General features: G+C 34.3%; 1 protein-coding gene across 2 annotated transcripts in view; it reads left to right on the top strand.

Moving 5' to 3' along the window:
* SCAPER (S-phase cyclin A associated protein in the ER) overlaps positions 1 to 19,577 on the top strand; it is a 493,827-nt gene that overhangs the window by 267,488 nt on the left and 206,762 nt on the right. The gene's annotated exons all lie outside the window — the stretch shown is intronic.

Raw genomic sequence — 19,577 nt, 5'->3', positions numbered from 1 at the left:
AAGGATATCGAAGTTGTTTTTAGTTGTTTCAATTGACGTCCTCTATGGCAAAAATATATTCTTTAGGTCATGGTTTTCTCAGTCATATTTCCTCCCACACAAACAACATGAAATTATTTTAAATGAAATCAGAGTAGTAAAGACACACAGTTTTATGGCAGAAAATATAAAACTTTGAATTATAAAGCTCATATATCACAGATTTTCACAAAATACCAACTTCCTTCCTGTTTCCAATGGAAGATTTGGTAGTTTTCTTTAATGACTTAGAGTTATTAAATGTTTCAGTGACAGTTTTAAAAATACTTAATGATTTTTAAAGTATTTATTATTCACTATAGAAAAATTTAAATGTACAAAGAAGAAACAAAACTCCCTGTAATACCCACTATTGACATTTTATTGTATTTTTTCTAATCCTTTTACTGTACATTTTTTACATTATTTTATCTAACTCATTTTATCATAAATTTTTTCTCATATATTTTAAAATTCTTTTTTACTGAATGAACATATCACAATTTACACAATTTATATCACTTAGGTGGTTTCTAATTTTTCTACTTAAGGTAATGACTATCTTTGTTTATGAGCTGCATTTTTTTGTTTTCTGGGTTTAAAATGTATTATATAATATTTTATATATACAAAAGAATGTAGTGATAAAAATTACATAAATACGTGAACAGCTGCAATCTCATGACCAACCTAAGAACTAGATTGATCCCAGTACATTTATGGTTCCCACTGTGTTCCTTCCTCACCCTATCCCCTTGCCTCTGCTCCCTCTGAGGGAAGTACTGTACAGAATTAAAGGGGTATCCTTTCTTTGTTTTTTAAAAATAGTGTTATTGCTTTATCACATAAATATATATTTAAATAATATATTATTTAGTTTTGCTTGTGTTTAACCTTTATAAAATATCACACTGCAGACTTAACGTGATTTTTTTCAATCAAAATTATGGGTCTAAGTTTTATTTAAGCTTGTAAATGTAGCTGTTTTTCATTTATTTTCTCTGTTGTATAGTGAGTACTACATTGTGTTAGTAGTACATTTTTTTATATTGTTCTCCTGACAGTAGATGTTCATTTTTGGGATTGGATGTTTGTGGGGGGGCGGTGGGGAGAGGTAGAGAGAGAAGGGGCAATTCTGCTCAAACAATTCTTGTATCAGAGCAAGTGAACAAGAATTTCTCTAAAGCAGGGAGCCTCAGACTTTAGTCTGCATCAGAATCACCTAGAGGACTTGTTAAAACACCTTGGATTTCTGATTCAGTTGGTCTGGAGTGGGTCCCAAGAATTTGTATTTCTAATATGTTCCCAAGTGACACTGATGCTGCTGGTCCAGGGACTATACTTTGAGAATCAGTGTTCTACTCTAGGGGATATGCCTCATGGGTGGAATTACCAGGTTTTCAGTCATATAAATGATCAGCTTTACAAGATAGTGCTCAGCTGCATTTTGGCATCAGAAAATACAATCCTCTATAGGAACTGAGAGCAGCATATTCACTGTGATATCATGGCAGAGCCACATAGAGTCAGTTCTTTTGTATAACATGTCCCTTTCAGAGTATGAGAGAGTTCAGAAGCTGTTAGTTGTCCAACATGTACTAGGTGGAGTGTTTGGAGGTTTTATATACCTTGGAAAAATCTCTAATTATTTTAAAATTAGCAGATACTGATTTTTTTTTTATAAAGGGTACTTATACTTTGAACTAAAAGGCATTTGCTTGAAGATACCACCATGTATACCGTATCTCATGAATACTGTTTCAGACTGAAGTAATCACAAAATTTTTGAGGAAAAAGTAAAATGATCTGTATAAGAAAGGTATTCAGTATGGTATTTCAGTATGAAAATCTAAGTAAAGTTATTTCATTCACAAAGGGGCAATTTACTGGAATACCACTGATCCCTTATAATTTGAGGGAGAAAAATGTTGTCTGGCTCCCAGCCTAAATGATCTGTGTCAGGAACCTTGCTGCAAAGCTGTCCTCAGAGTATACACTGCAGGACCACCTAAGAGTCTAAACTTACCTACAATAAGATCCTTTTGCAACTTTTATAACTAAAATCTTTTTTACCTAGCCAAGACAGACTAACTTTATGTGAACTTCTGTTCATAGAGTTATACGGACATTTCAGTGTAATTCAGCTGATGGTATTTATGATTTCAGTCTAGGAATTATAAATAATCATTCCTTTTTGTTTGGAAAACTGCCTGGAGTAACAAAATCATTAACACCAAAGCCAAGTACTCAGTGAAGGATTTGAAGACAGCCTAGAAGTGATGGGGGTGGGGGTGGGGGACTGGTAGAACTTGGGCAGGCACTCACTGAGGAATGGTGAGAGATTAATCTTGAGGTCTTTGTCCTCTAATTTAGACCTCAACACACTGATGCTTTCTGTTACTGCTTTGACACAGTTTCCTTAGGTAATTTTTCTGAAGTTCTGAGAAATGTTTTTAGGACTAACAGGTTAAATGTGTGATGCACAAAAATGCTCTTGTCACAAAAGAGGTTTGGAAACTGAGGAGACCTGGGTTTTGGAATACTTACTGTGTGTCTCACGTCCCTTCTGGCTTTTTGGGTTCTCTGATTCTGTTCAGAAATAAAACGTTTGTAAGCTTTCTTGCATGTATTATGCTTTTTAACAAACCGCAGCCACTTCTGTAAGAAATATGGTGATCTAGGGGACTTGCACCAACTCTACCATCAAAAACATCTAAAAATTCTGGAAAAAATTTAAAAGTAATTTTCTTAAAAGCATCAAAGAGCTAAGGAGAAATAAAGAGTTATCAGGCCAAAGAAAAAGCAAGAGTTTAGACAGTTTTGCTTATAACTGAATGCCCCAAGAGTATTTGCCAGGCTGGCAAATGTGAATTACGATTTTGCAGGCCTCATGGGGTAGGGAGACAAAAGTAAAAGCCTAAGGGCTACCTAAGGTATGAAGTCTAATAGGAGATTTTCCCTTCACCAAAATCACCATAGCCTGCTCCCCGACGTAATGGTGAACCCTCTCACCTGACCTCAGAGACTGCAAAGAAAGTGTCTCGGTATAGTGCAGAAGTTATAACCATAATCCAGCCCTGGAGTAGATTTGCAGTCCAAGTTCACATTACCTGTATTATATCAAATGGTGAAGTGAGTTTAAAATAGTCCCAGATTGGTTAGTAGCATCCCCTAGAAACCTGGCAGAAGGAAATGCGAGTCCTAAGTGGAAGAAGACACCTTTATCCTAGGCCTCAGGTAATTTTTGTCAAGTAATTTTATAAGAACGAATAGCTGCAGTCAAAAAACAAGCACAAAAGTGGATAAGTCATTATGAGTAAGAGCAAGCAGAAACTAGAACTGCAAGGCTTTGTAAATACCAGTCACAGATCATAAAACTGTTCTTTTACGTGTTAAGGAAACAAAAGATAAGCTTGAAAATATTTAGTTATAGACCTAACAGCAATGACAGAGGAGGTAACTCAGAATAGTCCTCTCACTGATGACAATGAATAAAGCTAGACAAAATACAAACTGGAACTGAATTGCTAATAAAGTAGTGAAGAATTACTGGTCTAAGATCTGGGAACATGGCAGGCATTTTGGGGCTGGGTACAATTGGTGATCCAAAAGGGGTGGATGAGAAGCTGAGTAGTACTTTTGATATTATTGCAGAACTGGTGGGGAAAAATTGTTGGAGTCTAGAACTGTAAGTCGTAGGACAGTGGCCAAAAACCCATGTTTTGGGTTGGGACCTTAACAGGAAGTATAAACAGGAAGTATGCCAGTCGTTGCACAGACAGCAGATAAACGGCAAATCATCTGGGTAGCTGGGAAAATCCCATCATTGGAAAAAGCAGTAAAGTGATCTTGAATTGCTAATACCCCCAGGTACCTAACAAAAGCAAATGGATAGTCTACTCTGGAGGAAGATAATAATCAACCTAAGTCTCAAATTACTTCAACAAAATAATTTTCAAATATACTGTCTGACAGAGAAAGATAATTAGGTGTATAAAAGGCAAGACAACATGGATAAAAATCAATAGAAACAGGCCAATAGGAGCTCTAGAACTATGCCTATTATGTTCAATGATATAAGTATTAATTATTTTTTTAAAGGTACAGCACATTTGAAAGAAAATAGAAGTTTTGGAACTGAATATTTTAGTAATTAAAATCAAGAAAACTGTACGTGAGATAACAGCAGAATAAACCAGCTGGACAGGGAATTAGTATACTGTAAGGTAGGTCATAAGAAAGAATCCAGACTGAAACATGGAGAAAAGATGACATGGAAAACCCAGAGAAGAGTGTAAGAGGCATATAATATGTAGTGAAAATGCCTAATGTATGTATAGTTATTCAGAAGGAGAGTAGAGGAGTAGAAACATTATTTGAAGTCATTATCATTTAGCACTTTCTAAAACTTCTAAATCAACCCACAGATTCATGAAGCCAAATGAAGCTCAAGCCAGGTAAATAAAGAGAAATACACACCTACAGACATCATAGTGAAATTGGAGAAAATCGTATTACAAGCCGATCTCATTCATGAACTTGGATTCAGATTTCCTAAACAAAATTTTGGCAAACCGAATCATGCAATGTATTAAAAGAATAATATATAACAACAAAGTTGGATTTATTCAGGATATTCAAGTTCGGTTTAATGTTGGAAAATCAATCATAGCTTATATTAATAGAAGAAAAAAGAAAAAAAAATGATCATCTCGAAAGATGCAGTAAAAACATTTGGTAAATTCAGCAGCCAAACAATTCATGATGGTAAACCAGGAATAGAATGGAATTTCCTTAATCTGACAAATTGTATCTACAAAAAAAAAAAACATAGCTAACATCATAAGCTAATAAATAAGTTTAACAAGGCCACTAGATACAAGGAGAGTATAAAAAAAATCAATTGTATTTATGATATCAAAATATTATATAGGAATAAATCTATCATGTTCATGGATTAGATTATTCATATCTCTTGCTTAAAGCTGCAGTAATTAAGAAAGTGTGCTGTTGGAGGAAAGATGGAGAAAAAGAAAAATGGAACACAATTAAAAACATAAATAGTCCTATTCAAATGTGTATGCTTGTTTATGTATGTATGGAAAAAGGAGGCACTGTAAAGCATTAGGGGAAAGTATGGTCTATTTTGTGAATGATGCTATAATGATTAAATATCCTCATTTTTAAAAAATGAAACTTGACCTTACCTCACATCATAAACAAAGAATTAATTCCAGATTGACCTAAATGTAAAAAGAAAAAAAAAGCCTTTCGGAAATAAGAGAAGAATATCTTCTTGACTTTGGGGTTTTGCCTGGACAAAAAAAGACATTAACCATAAAGGGAAGTGTTGATAAATTTGCATTAAAATAGGAACTTCTATTCCTCAAAAGACACCAGAAAAAAGAGTAGAAAGACAAGAGAACAGAATGGGAGAAGATCTTTATATGTACAACCCATGAAGAAGAATATCCAGAGTATATAAGGAATTCCTACAAATTAATGAGGGAAAAAAAAAAAAAAAAACCTACCAACAACCCAGTAGGAAAATGATCAAGAGAATAGGCATTCCAAAAGGAGGAACTTACTCCCAATGCAGGGGACACAGGTTTGATCCCTGGTCGGGGAACTAAGATCCCACATGACACACAGTGCAGCGGAAAAAAAACAAACCAAAACAAAACCAAAAGGAGAAACTTAATTAGCCAATAAATAGATGCAAAGATAGTCAATCTCTTTATTAATCAGGAAAATCCAAATAAAAAACGCAGTGTGGTACTGTGATTCACCTATCACAATGGCAAAAATTAAACACTGAAAATACCAAGTATCTGCAAAGATCTAGAGCAATGGGAATGCTCATACACTGTTTGTGATAATATAAGTTGGTACTACAAGTTTATTTTTTTTCATTAATTTTTATTGGAGTATAGTTGATTTACAGTGTTGTGTTAGTTTCTGCTGTACAGCAAAGTGAATCAGTTATACATATGCATATATCCACTCTTTTTTAGATTCTTTTCCCATATAGTTCATTATAGTATTGAGTAGAGTTTCCCTGTGCTATACAGTAGGTTCTTATTAGTTATCTATTTTATCAATATATATAGTAGTGTGTATATGTCAATCCCAATCTCCCAATTTATCCACCCCTCCACTTTCCCCTTTGGTAACCATAAGTTTGTTTTCTATATCTGTGACTCTGTTGCTGTTTTGTAGATAAGTTCATTTGTACCAGTTTTTTAGACTCCACATGTAAGCGATATCATATGATATTTGTCTCTGTCTGACTTACTTCACTCAGTATGACAATCTCTAGGTCCATCCATGTTGCTGAAAATGGCATTATATTGTTCTTTTTTATGGCTGAGTAATATTCCATCGTATATATGTACCACATCTTCTTTATCCATTCATCCGTTGATGGACATTTAACTTGCTTCCATGTCCTGGCTATTGTAAGTAGTGCTGCAGTGAACCTTGGGGTGTACGTATCTTTTTGAATTATGGTTTTCTCTGATGTATGCCCAGGATCAATTAAAGTTGAAGGCATGCATATCATATTTTACTTCTAGGTTTCTACCCTAGAGAAATTAATGCATATATGCACCAGGAGACACGTACACAAATGTTCAATAGCAGCATTGTTTATAATTACCAAATATGGAAGATAACCCAAGTATCCATCAACAGCTGAATATATTAATTATGGTATGTTCATGTAATGGAATATTGTTCAACAGTAAAAATGAATGGGGAGACGCAAGAGGGAGGAGATATGGGGATATATGCATATGTATAGCTGATTCACTTTGTTATAATGCAGAAACTAACACACCACTGTAAAGCAATTATACTCCAATAAGGATGTTTAAAAAAAAAATGAATGAACTACAGTTATGGGTAACAACATGGGTGTATCTCACAATGTGTAGTCACAAGTCGCCAACATATATTTATATACTGTTACATTTCCAGTTACATAAACTTTAAGGATAGACAAAGGTAACATTATTCTTTTAGACTGTATACATAGGTGGTAAAACTATAAAGAAGATACGGAAAATATTTCTCGTCAAAATCAGGATAATGATTATCCAAAGAGGAGGGTGAATGGTATGATCAGGACGATTTACCTAAGTGGCTTCTTGAGTGCTTCTAGTCTTCTTTTTTCTTGACCAGATGGTGATGTTATGTTCAAATTATAATTATTCTTTAAAATTGTACTAAATGTTTTCTTTTTTTTCTGTCTTAATGTATGTTTATGTTTCACAATACAATTAAAGTTCAAGTTAAAATAAATTGCTCCAAAGACACTTCCGTTGCAGAAATGTTTAATTATTTCAAATAAGAGTTTCTAAAACATTCTCATATATGCAAAGGCACTTTCATCATACTTGCCATTGTATTAAATTGGTTCTAAGTAAATGTGATTTGTATTTTTATTGACTTTCTCATTACTCTGCCATAATGAACATTACATTTAAGTTTGGATAGTAACAGCATCCCACAAGCTTTCTGTGGTTTATCAGTAACATGAGACATTTGTATGCTGTTACTATAAGTAAACACTTTAAGCAAATGGATTGGACGTGGATTTTGTCCAGTTGCCTTTCCTGACTTTTTTAGAATCCTGCCAAATTTAAATAGGGATTCAGCTGTGAATCTCTTGAACCTGAATAAGTAAACCACGTAGCTGACAGCATTCATAATTTAACTGAATTGAGATGTCAAATCACAATTGACTTTGTCATACCTATAGCAAACCCCGTCTTACTTTGGTGTTTTTGAAATTTATCTTGCAAAATTCCACCAACAAAAAACTGTGGAAGGTAGAAAGGTAGAAACCCTTCCTCACCCCACTCCCCTTTTTTCTGCTTTTTGTGGCTATTTAACACATGCCTAGAGAAGATAAACCACTAATCCCTGAGAACTTTTTCAACCTAATTGTGTTCAGAAAATTGTGTCCAGGTCCTGGTAGACACTGTCTATCCTCCAAACCTCATGGTTGCATTAGGTTTTACTTCTCTTATTTTCAGCTGGAACTCTTCAGTTTGAGAGGAACTGGAAAACATTCAGTCGTAGGATCGTCTTATTTTGATCCCCTCACTTACTGTGTTCTCAATTTATGTAGTTGTTTCCTCGTAGCAGCTGACAAGTAACTGTATAGCTTGTATGACACCCATATCTTGTCAGAAGGTGACAAGTGTATCGTATGGCCCAAAGTAAAATGAAAATGTTTCTGATACTTCTTCAACTAGCTTGCATTAGACAATTAATATAAGGAAAATGGAATTGTTATTTTAAGAATCATACGGAAATTTAATATGTATATGGTTTGTATTTTTTAAAAAGAAACAGTGAAGGAAAAGAAAGGAGGAAGTGTTTGTGTATTTTGTTTTAGATGTGGTTATATAGGTGTGTCCAGTTGCCAAAAGTCATCAAACCAAATACTTAAATCTGTGCATTTTATGTAAACTATGTCTCAGTAAAAAACAAAAAAAATTAGATAATCATGATTCCAAAATAGCTTATATTATTTTTCAGATGTTGAGGCTTGCCTTTATAAAAACACACTATTTTAGTCATCTCGTGTGAAATCACTTATTGTGGCTTCTTTTTGAAGAGTGCTCTTTTAAAAGCAAATAAATTTGTTATAAAAACTCAGTGATGAATATTTGTACTGCTAGCTTATAGTAACGTTTTTTTACACAACTTGTGATATTTTCTGATTATGCACATTAACTCTTTGTAAACTCTTTTAAAATTCTTTTTAAAAAACCTCGTCTTAAAAAAAACCTCTTATGTAATACAACACACAGAAATTTGTGTAAAACACACTTGCACAGAAAAATGAATAATTATAACAGCAAGAAACCCTGGTGACTACTTGTTCGAGAAATAGAACATTGCCAGCATCTCGAACCCTGCAACCCACCTACATTTATTTTGCCAATCATGCATTTCTTTTAATATTTGGATAAATTATTACTTTGACTTTTTGGAAACCACTTTTTAAAAATTTTCTGTATGGTTTTACTCCCTAAGGATCCATTCCTAAATAATATATGTTAGTTTAAACATGTCTAGTTTTGAACTTTATATAAATGGAATGCTACTCTCTGTATTTTTGTGTCTTGGCGTCTATCAGGTTTATGTATTTAAGAATTTATGTTGTGTAGAGGGTTTTTTCCATTGCTGTATGTACTGTGTCATTATATAAATTTGCCACAGTAGCACTTACCCATTTCACCATTGATGGAAATTTGGGTTGTTTTTATAAAAAATGTGCTTCTAAACATGTATTCTTGTACTCATGTGCAAGAATTTCCCTAAGGAGTGGAATTCCTGAGTTATAGGGTATGTGTACCTTTAACTTTTCTTGATAATGCTGTATTGTTTTCCAGATAAGTTGTACCAAGCCACTCTACTGACAGCAGAGTATAAAAGTCCTGTTTCTTTCTCCTTTTCTAACACTTGATGTTATCAGACTTTTTAATTTTTGCCAATCTTGTGGGTATGTAGTAGTATGCTTGCTGTAGTTTAATGTGCATCTCTATTGGCAGGTAGGTTTGGGCACCTATTCATATTGCTTGGCCATTTGAATTCTCTTGTGACATGCCTGTTCAAATCTTTTGCTCACTTTTCTGCTGATTTGTAAGAATTCTTTCTACGTTCTGGATACCAGTTCTATGTTTTTGAAGTGTATTAAAGATACCTATTTCTATTACTCAGCTGTCTTTTTACTCTCTTTTGGTTCTTTTGATGAACAGTTCTTTTTTTAAAAACTGAAGTATAGTTTATATACAATATTATATAAGTTACAAGTGTACAATATAGTGATTCACAATTTTTAAAGGTTATACTCAATTTATAGTTATTATAAAATATTGGCTATATTCCCTGTGTTGTACAATATATACTTGTAGCTTATTTTATACATAATAGCATGTACCTCTTAATCTACTACCACAATATGGTAGTGTCCCCCCGTCCTTCTCCCCCCCGGTAACCACTGGTTTGTTCTCTATATCTGTGAGTCTGTTTCTTTTTTGTTTTGTTCACTAGCTTGTTGTATTTTCTAGATTCCACATATAAGTGGTATCATATAGTATTTCTTAATTTTAGTGTGCAAAGAGTTATCAGTATTCTATGGTTAATAGTTTTTGCTCTTTATAAACTATTGTCCCATTCCTGAGTCAAGAAGTCTTTTTCTATATTTTATTCTTGAAGTTTTATAGTTTTGCCTTTACTTTTAGTTTATTATCTGCCTGGAATTAATTTTTCTGCTTATTGTAAGGTTTAATTTCATTTTTTTTTTCCATCTGGGTGCTTAATTTTTTGAGCACCATTTATTGAAAAGACTAGTTTCCCCTACTGTTCTTTGGTGCCTCATCTGTCGTAAATCAAAGTTTTGTAGATATGTGAGTTTCTTCTAGCTTCTCTGTTTTAATTTATTCTCTCCCCAGTTGTCTCTGATACACTCTTAAAACTATCCATGAGATTCTTAATTTTAACCACAGTATTCAATTTTCTATGTCTAGAAAGCCTGTTTGCTCTTTTTCACACCTGCTATGACCTTTTTTTATAATTGCATGTTCTTTGCAGATATTTTCAAGCTTATTTTTTATTTATACACAGAAAACATTTTACAATCGGTGTCTAATAACCTTAATATCTCACATCTTTCAGTGTGTGTTTTTACACGTTCTTTCTTGTGATGTCTTGTTTCCTTTTTAACCTGTTTATTTTTCATTACATGCTGATAATTGTAATTGTTGAGAACTTTTGCATCTATACTCATAGGGGGTACTAGTCTAGAATTTCTTCTGATATCTTTGTCTAGCTGTATTATCAGGATGATACAGGCCTCATAGAATGAGATAAGAAGTGTTCTCTCTACTTCTGTGTTTTGGAATAATTTGAGAAGGATTGGTATTAATTCTTTAAATGTTTGGTAGAATTGACCAGTGAAACCATCTGGTTCGAGGCTTTTCTTTGTTGAGAGGTTTTTGATTACTGATTCAGTCTCTTTGCTTGTTAACAAATATATTCCAGTTTTCTATTCCTTCTTAACTCAGTTTTAGTAGTTTGCATGTTTCTAGGAATTTGTCCATTTCATCTAGGTTATCTAACTTGCTGGCATATAATTGATCATAGTATGCTGTCATAATCCTTTCTATTTCTGTAAGGTCAATAGTAACATCCCCACTTTCATTTCTGATTTTAGTCATTTGAATCTTCTCTTTTTTCTTTAGTCTAGCTAAAGGTTTGTCAATGTTTTTGATCTTTTCAAAGAACCAACTTTGATTTCATTGATTTTTCTCTTTTGCTTTTCTGTTCTCTATTTTGTTTATCACCACTCTAATCTTTATTTCTTTTAGTTTTGGGTTAGCTTTGAGCTTAGTTTGGTCTTCTACTTCCTTAAAGTGTAAAGTTAAGTTATTGATTTGAGATCTTTGTTCTTTTTAAAGCAGATATTTACATCTATAAATTTTCCTCTGAGCACTGCTTTCAGTGAATCCCATAAGTTTTGTTATATTGTGTTTTAATTTTCACTTATTTCAAAGTATTTTCTAATTTCCCTTGTGATTTCTTCTTTGACCCATTGGTTGTGCAAGAATGTATTGTTTAATTTCCACATATTTGTGAGTTTTCCAGACTTTCTTCTGTTACTGATTTCTAATTTCATTCTTTTATGGTTAGAGAAGATACTTTGTATAATTTCAGTCTTTTAAAATTTATTTACATGTGTTTTGTGGTCATTGTATTTGAACAATTTTTAAGAATAATTGAAAACCTAATATGATGGTGCTTCCTCTGGAAATATTTTCATTTATTTTTGGTAGGTGCTAAGAGTACTAATGTTTCTGGAACCATGTTAATTCAAGTTCAAGGTCTAAGGTTCTCCAGGCCACTTGGGTGTCCTAAACATGCTGCAAGTATGTGGATTGGCTGGCTGACTTCCATTTCAGGCTTATCATGAGGATGAAACTTTTCAATCTTTTTTGGAATGGTTTAATTTGTGTCATTTTGTAACTGTTTCTCATGGATCAGCAAAAGCAGCTTTGAGGGCTGTGCTTCTGTCTCTTGGTTTTTACCTTCTCCTGGATTTTTGACTTGCAGTTCTCTCTCTGGTAGCTTTAATTTGTTTAGAATAATAAAAATGTTTTATTCAGCTTTTTTGGTTGTTTTCAGCAGGAGAGCTTATCTTAATTGCTTAGTTTCCCATTTTTGAATGAGGTACCTTCTAGTATCATTTTAAATCATACTTTTAATATAAATTAAGACTGGAAGGATATTAATGTCTGTAACAGCAGCATTTTGAAAAATGGCTGTTAGAGTTGTTAGCTAGTTGTGTAACTGAGGATCAACCTGTTTCATATCAAACCATGTTGCAAATCTTGGAAAACAGCTGTGTGTCATCTTCTACTTAGAAAAGTATCACACGTAGAGGATTTAGTTTAAAAAGAGAATGTCTGTCTGTGTTGACTGAACAGTGCAGGTCCTCATTCAGAAAAGTATTCAGTTCGCTGACCAGAACTATAGGACATTAGAGTTATTTATAACTGAATCCCAGCTACACACCTTTTGGTGGTTATTTTTCATTTCTTCTTAGAAGTAGAGAGATTATGGTGTGCTTAAAGAGAGCTAAGCATGAGAAAACAAAACCAAGTTCACTACTCATCTAGCTAGGTGAATGCCGATATACTGTCGTTAATCACCTTTCCCTAGAACATTGCTAAGGGGGGCTTCTCAAAGCTATTAGATACAAAAGTACACTTCCCTGGAGTGTCAGTTTTATGCAAATATTAGCGACAAAAAAAATTGTTAAAAAATTTTTTACACTCAGGTTTTTGTGAAAAAGACTATTTTAGTATTATCTCTTGAATAAATACTTTGTGGCAAATAATTGATAAATTTTAACCAAAGCATGTCAATTATTATATTAGGCAAGAAATGTCATGAAAATGATGTTTGAGAACCAGAAGTAGGACCATGAATTATTTAATCTTCATTTACATTGCTAAAAATGACAATGCTACTGATAATATTAAGAACAAATTGTTAGAGTTATTTCTTCACTAATAAAGTTCTTGTTGAGTACATTGTTGTTATGATTTAAAATAAATAAGTAAATAGACAATGCTGTATAAGAGATCCTTTCAGCCCAGCACATGATATGAGTGATTTTACCTGTCAGTAAGATGTGCTTTTTGAAGTTTCTTCCCATAGCAGCCTGACGGTATTCCATCATGCTACCTCTCTGGCAATATTCTACTCTTGGGCTCACCTTAGTTATTGACTGCTGGATGCAGTGAGTAAACACTTACTGTTTTTAACCACATTTATATAAGTCTGGGTTCTCGGAAATAGTGACACTAAAAAATGAGAAATTGCCTGTATAAGGACCTTGATGCTAGCTGTCTTCAGTTCAGCTCATTTTTTTTTACATTAATAGACTCCATGGCAGATACCTTGTGTATGAAGTAAGGCAAGTAGAAAACTATTTTCCTCCTCAATAGTATGTCATATAAAACTATTTTCTGGTTAAAATAAACATAGATGATATCATGGAAAGGAATGCAACATTTTTTTATTTTTGAAACAAGATACTCATGAAGATGCTTCTTGCTGTTACTAGGTGTATACCCCCCATGTCCCTGGAAATTCACTTTTTTTCTGACATTAGAGATACTTAAATGGACATTTGGAGAAACTCTGCCTTAGAATAAATTAAATCATCTATGTTGTCCTCTATTCCATTCTCAGGAACTATGAAGAAATAGAGGATTGTTGAAAGTTGCACGTGATGTTGGTCAAAATTGCACCAGCAATGGGCAGATATTAAGGAAGCAGATGAGAGCAATGTTAAAAGCATGGGCCTAGAACCTGCTACCTATTTATTTTGTGAACCTGGACAAATTAATTAATCTATCTGGGCTTCAGTCTTTCCTATCAGTAAAGTGTATGATGTTGACACGTCCCAAAGGATTGTGTGACTATTAAATGAAATAATTTATGTTAAATTCATGGCAATAATTAGGCAGTCGGCAGATGTTGATACAATGTAATGCAGCTATTAAGACCACAGGCTTTGTAGTTATGGGCCTGAATTCAAATTCCAGATCAGCCATGCAGTAGCTCTGTGAGATTAGCCAGATTATTAACCTTTGTAGGAAACTTCACTTTTCTTTTTTTTAATTAATCTTTTTTTTAATATATCTATTTTTTATTATTTATTTGGTTGCACCAGGTCTTAGTTTTGGCAGGTGGGCTCCTTAGTTGCAGCTCGCCGGCTCCTTAGTTGCAGCATGCAGGCTCCTTAGTTGTGGCATGCGAACTCTTAGTTGCAGCATGCATGTGGGATCTAGTTCCCTGAGCAGGGATCGAACCCTGGCCCCTGCATTGGGAGCGTGGAGTCTTAACCACTGCGCCACCAGGGAAGTACCAGAAACTTCACTTTTCTCCTTTGAAAAATATGGGTAGGATTGCATATCTAACTCTTTCAGTTGTGAGAATTAAAATTTAGTAGCAACATAATCAACTATTATTTATTACAGAAATGAAAGGATTGATATAACATCTAAAAATAAATTAATATAAACCATCATTTTAAAATTAAAGGGGGAAAACAGTATTAGTAGAAACAGAAAAGGCATAAATTAAAATTCAACACTTACTCCTAATTTTTAACAATTTTAAAGATTTAATTTTAAGAAGAAGAGGCTAGTTTAGGGTGGTTACCAAAAACCTGCAAAAAACATCGTATTTAATAATGAAACATTGATTCACTGTCCTCAAGGTCCTGGACGATATATTTTCTTGTTCAATATAACAAGAAAAAGCAGTGCTGATTACTGGCTGATATGCACCAGTACAGCCAAATGGATTGTTTAAAGCCATTGCTTCCTTTTGATTGGTTGATATCTGTGAAGTATGTTGCTAACATATCTGAACATCATGCCTGAATAAAAGATAAGCAGTAAAGAAACAAAGTTGTGTATATTTGCTGATAAGGTGCTTGTCTATGTTGAGAATCCAGGAAAATTCACAAATTCTTAAAACCAAAAAGACGATAAAGATTCCTGGTTACAGGATCCATTTACCAAATTAAGTTGTGTTCTTAGACACCAGTGACCAAAAACTACAAATGTAAAAAAGAAAAGCTTTAATCTCATTCTTAATAACAACAGAAACCATTATATGCCTAGGAATAACCTTTTTTAAAAAAATAAGACTTTTAGGGATAAAATTATGAGATTCTATGGAAAGAGTATTTCAACAAATGGAAATACTTGATGTTTGTGATTGTGAAGACTTATAAAGTGTCAATTCTCTACAAATTAAAACATAAATTAAATTCAGTTAAAACTGCAATTAACTTTTTCATGGAATATTACAAGATAATTCTAAAAGTCTTTAGAAAAATAAAGTTGAGAATAACTAAACCAATTTTAAATAAGAAATAAATGAGAGTTGGTGATATCATCAACATGGTGGGTTAAATATTTCCTATAGTCTTCCCCCTGCCCAAGAACACCAATTTAGACCCAGGGGAAGTTCCATCACACTGTTGGAGCAAAAAATTTTGAGATTGGATACACTGAAGAGGATAAGAGGACGTGTCACCTCTACCCCAAGGAGGCACAGCAGAGTGCCATGAGACACCTTTTAGGCCTGTGATTTCTCCCAAGGAGGAATTGTGAGAGCATATTAGAGTTAGTCTTCCCCAGCTGGGCAGGACGCTGCCAAAGAGACCCACTTCTTTTTAGCCCCATCCTCAATACTGAGGTATGCTGTGTGACTAGGAGTTTGGATGTGACTGGGAGAACAGCAGCTAGTGCTCTTGGAGAACATCAAAGGGACATGGATCCTATGAACCACATTGTGGACTCCATCAGGAAGCTCGCCCATGAGATGCTGAAGACACCTTGCCCTAGAATCCCCTCAACTGGTCCACAAGTACCCCAGCACCTCATCCACACAAACCTACACCCCCTGGCCAGCTCCCAGTGCATGCCTCTAACAGCAGCAAGAAGAAACCTCTGCCAGTGGCTAATGAGCAACACAGAAAGCTGGCCCAACTCTGGGGAATTGAGAGAAATCACCCAAATATGAACATTCAGCACCACCCTAGGGAAAGCAAAAGGGAGGCTGTCAGCACATGGCCTGGCTTTGCAGGATCAAGAGAAGACGTATAATCTTAACATTCCCCCAGAAGACGAGCAAGAAGTATGCAGCAAGTGTATTCATAGTTCTGAGAAAACTTAGAATCCCTAACAGGGCAGACCAAATTAATTTTTCTACTGAAGCCAGTCAGTAAAGAGGAGGTGATGGCTTCTTTAAACAAGAAGATAGCAATGCAAGACATGAATGAAATATGATACCATCAAAGGAACACAGTTTTCCAGCAACTGACCCCAAAGAAATGGAGATGTAAGATTTACCTGAGAAAGAATGAAAAAGAGTGAAGAAAAACTAATAAGAACCATGGTCTACCATTAAGAAAAAGTCTGCATTATTGGAGTCCAATTAGGAGAAGGGAGGGAAGGAAAGGGTCTCTTGAGAAAGCTTACTTAAAGAAATAATGCCTGAGAACTTCACAGATATGGGAATCTGGGAAGAGTTTTAGACATCCAAATTCATGAAACTCATAGGTGCCCCCAAAATTGCAATCCCAAATGATCTTCAAGACACATTATAATAAAATTGTCTAAAGTCAAAGACAAAGGGAATTTTTAAAGCAGCTAGAGAAACAAAATTCTTCACATACAAGGGACCCCTCCCCAATAAGGCTATCAGTGCATTTCTTAGCAGAAGCCATGTGGGCCAGGAGAGAGTAGGATGATATTTTCAAAGTGCTGAAAGAAAGAACTGCCAACCAAGAATATGTTAGCCAGCAAAGCTATCCTTCAGAAATGAAGGCGAGATAAAGACTTTCCCAGATAAACAAAAGCTGATGGAATTCATCACATTAGCCCTGCCTTATAAGAAGTGCTAAAAGGAGTTTTTTAAGCTGAAATGAAATGATGCTAATTAGTAGCATGAAAATATAAAACTGGTAAAGTTAAGGTCAAATTTGAAATACTCTAATAATGTAATGTGGTGTGTTAGTCACTTAACTCTTGTATAAAGGTTCAAGGACAAGAGTATCAGAAGTAACTATAGCTACAATAGTTTGTTAATTATTACACAATATAAAAAGAGGCAGCAAGTTGCAACATCAAAAAATAAAATGGGGGAAGGGATTAAAAAGGTAGACTTTTGTATGCAATCCAAATTACCAGTTTATAAGAGACTGTTATAAGTTGTTTTATGTAAGCCTCATGGTAACCAAGAAACAAAACCCCCAAAATAGTACATACCAAAAGAGGAAGAAAGGATAAGGGAACTACAAAGTAGCCAGAAGACAGTAAGATGGCTTTAGCAAGTCCTTACCCATCAATGATTATGTTAAATGTAAACTGATTAAATTCTCCAATCAAAATGTATAGAGTGGCTGAATGGATTTTAAAAAAGACCTCAGTATGTGGTGGCCACAAGTGACTCACTTCAGCCTTTAACAACACACATAGACTGAAAGTGAAGGCATGGAAAAAGACATTCCATGCAAATGGAAACCAAAGGACAGCAGGGGTAGCTACATTATTTCAGACAAAATAGACTTTAAGTCAAAAATTATAATGAGAAAAAGAAGGTAATTATATAATAATAAAATTATGAGTCAAATAATCAAGAGGCTATAAAAATTGTAAATGTATATACATCGAACATCAGAGCCCCTAAATATATAAAGTACTAACAAATCTGAAGGGAGGTATAGACAACAATACAAGGGAACTTTAATATCCCACTTTCAATAATGGATAGATCATTCAGACAGAAAATCAGTAGGGAAACATTGGACTTAAACTATACTTTAGACCAAATGGACTAATAGACACAGAACATTTCATCCAACAGTAGCAGAATACATATTCTTCTCAAGTGCATAGGGAGCATTAACCAGGATAGATCATATGTTATGTCACAAAACAAATCTTAGCAAATTTAAGAAAACTGAAATCATACCAAGTATCTTTTCAGCTGCAGTGGTATGAAACTAGATATCAAGAACAGGAGGAAAACTGGAAAATACACAAATATGTGGAAATTAAACATCACACTCCTAAACAACCAATATCAAAAGTGAAATTTTAGGGCCACCCTGGTGGCGCAGTGGTTGAGAGTCCGCTTGCCGATGCAGGGGACGTGGGATCGTGCCCCAGTCTGGGAGGATCCCATGTGCCGCAGAGCGGCTGGGCCTGTGAGCTATGGCCGCTGAGCCTGCACGTACGGAGCCTGTGCTCCACAATGGGAGAGGCCACGGCGGTGAGAGGCCCGTGTACTGCAAAAAAAGAAAAAAAAAAGTGAAATTTTAAAAAGATCTTGAACGAAAATAGAAGCATGACATATCATGACTTATGGGGTGCCATGAAAGCAGCTCTAAGAGGAAGTTTATAATGATAAACATCTACATTAAGAAAAAAGAAAGATCTCAACCTAATTTTATACCTCAAGTACCTAGAAAAGGAAGAAGCTAAGCCCAAAGTTAGTAGAAGGTAGGAAATAAAAATGATCAGGCCAGAATACATGAAATAGAGAAAAAAAAATTTAGAAAAGGACAGTTAAATTGAAAGCTGATTTTTGGAAAAGAGAAACAGAACTAACAAATCTTTAGATAGACTAAGAAAAAAAGAAAACTCAAAACTGGAGACATTACAACTGATAGCACAAAGGGTCATGAGAGACTACAGTGAACAATTACACACCTAGAAATTGGACAACTTAGAAGAAATAGCTACATTTCTGGAAATGTACAACCTCCCAAAACTGAATCCTGAAGAAAGAGAAAATCTGAACAGAAAAATAACAAATAAGGATTTGAATCAGTAATCAAATACCTCCCAAAAAAGAAAAGCCCAGGGCCAGATGGTTTCACTAGTCAGTTCTACCAAACACTTAAAGAAGAATTAATTCCAGTTCATCTCAAACTATTCCAGAAAATCAAAGAGGAGTGAATACTGTCTACTCATTTTACAATGCCACCATTACCCTGATATCAAAGCCAAATAAGGACACTACAAGAAAAAAAAGTGTTAAGTCAAAATTCCTGATGAATGTTGATGTAAAAATTCTCAGCAAAATACTAGGAAAACAAATTCAACAGCACGTTAAAAGGATCATAAATCATGATCAAGTGGGATTTTTTTCCCTAGGATAAAAGAATGATTCAGCATACACAAATCAATAAATGTGATATACCGCATTAATAGAATGAAAGATTAAAATTATGTGATCCTCTCAGTAGATCCAGAAAAAGCATTTAACAAAATTCAACACATTTTCATGATAAAAACTCTCAACAAATCAGTTATGAAAGGAATATACCTCCACATAATAACATCCATATATGAAAAGCCCACAGCTATCAACATACTCAATGAAAGATTGAAAGCTTTCCCTCTAAGACCAGGAATAAGACAAGGCTGCCTACTGTCACCACTTTTATCCAA

The sequence above is a fragment of the Globicephala melas genome, chromosome 2, assembly GCF_963455315.2.
Source record: "Globicephala melas chromosome 2, mGloMel1.2, whole genome shotgun sequence".
NCBI classification, from domain to species: Eukaryota; Metazoa; Chordata; class Mammalia; order Artiodactyla; family Delphinidae; genus Globicephala; species Globicephala melas.
Note: the sequence above shows the minus strand (reverse complement) of the source record. Positions and strands in the feature narration are given on the sequence as shown.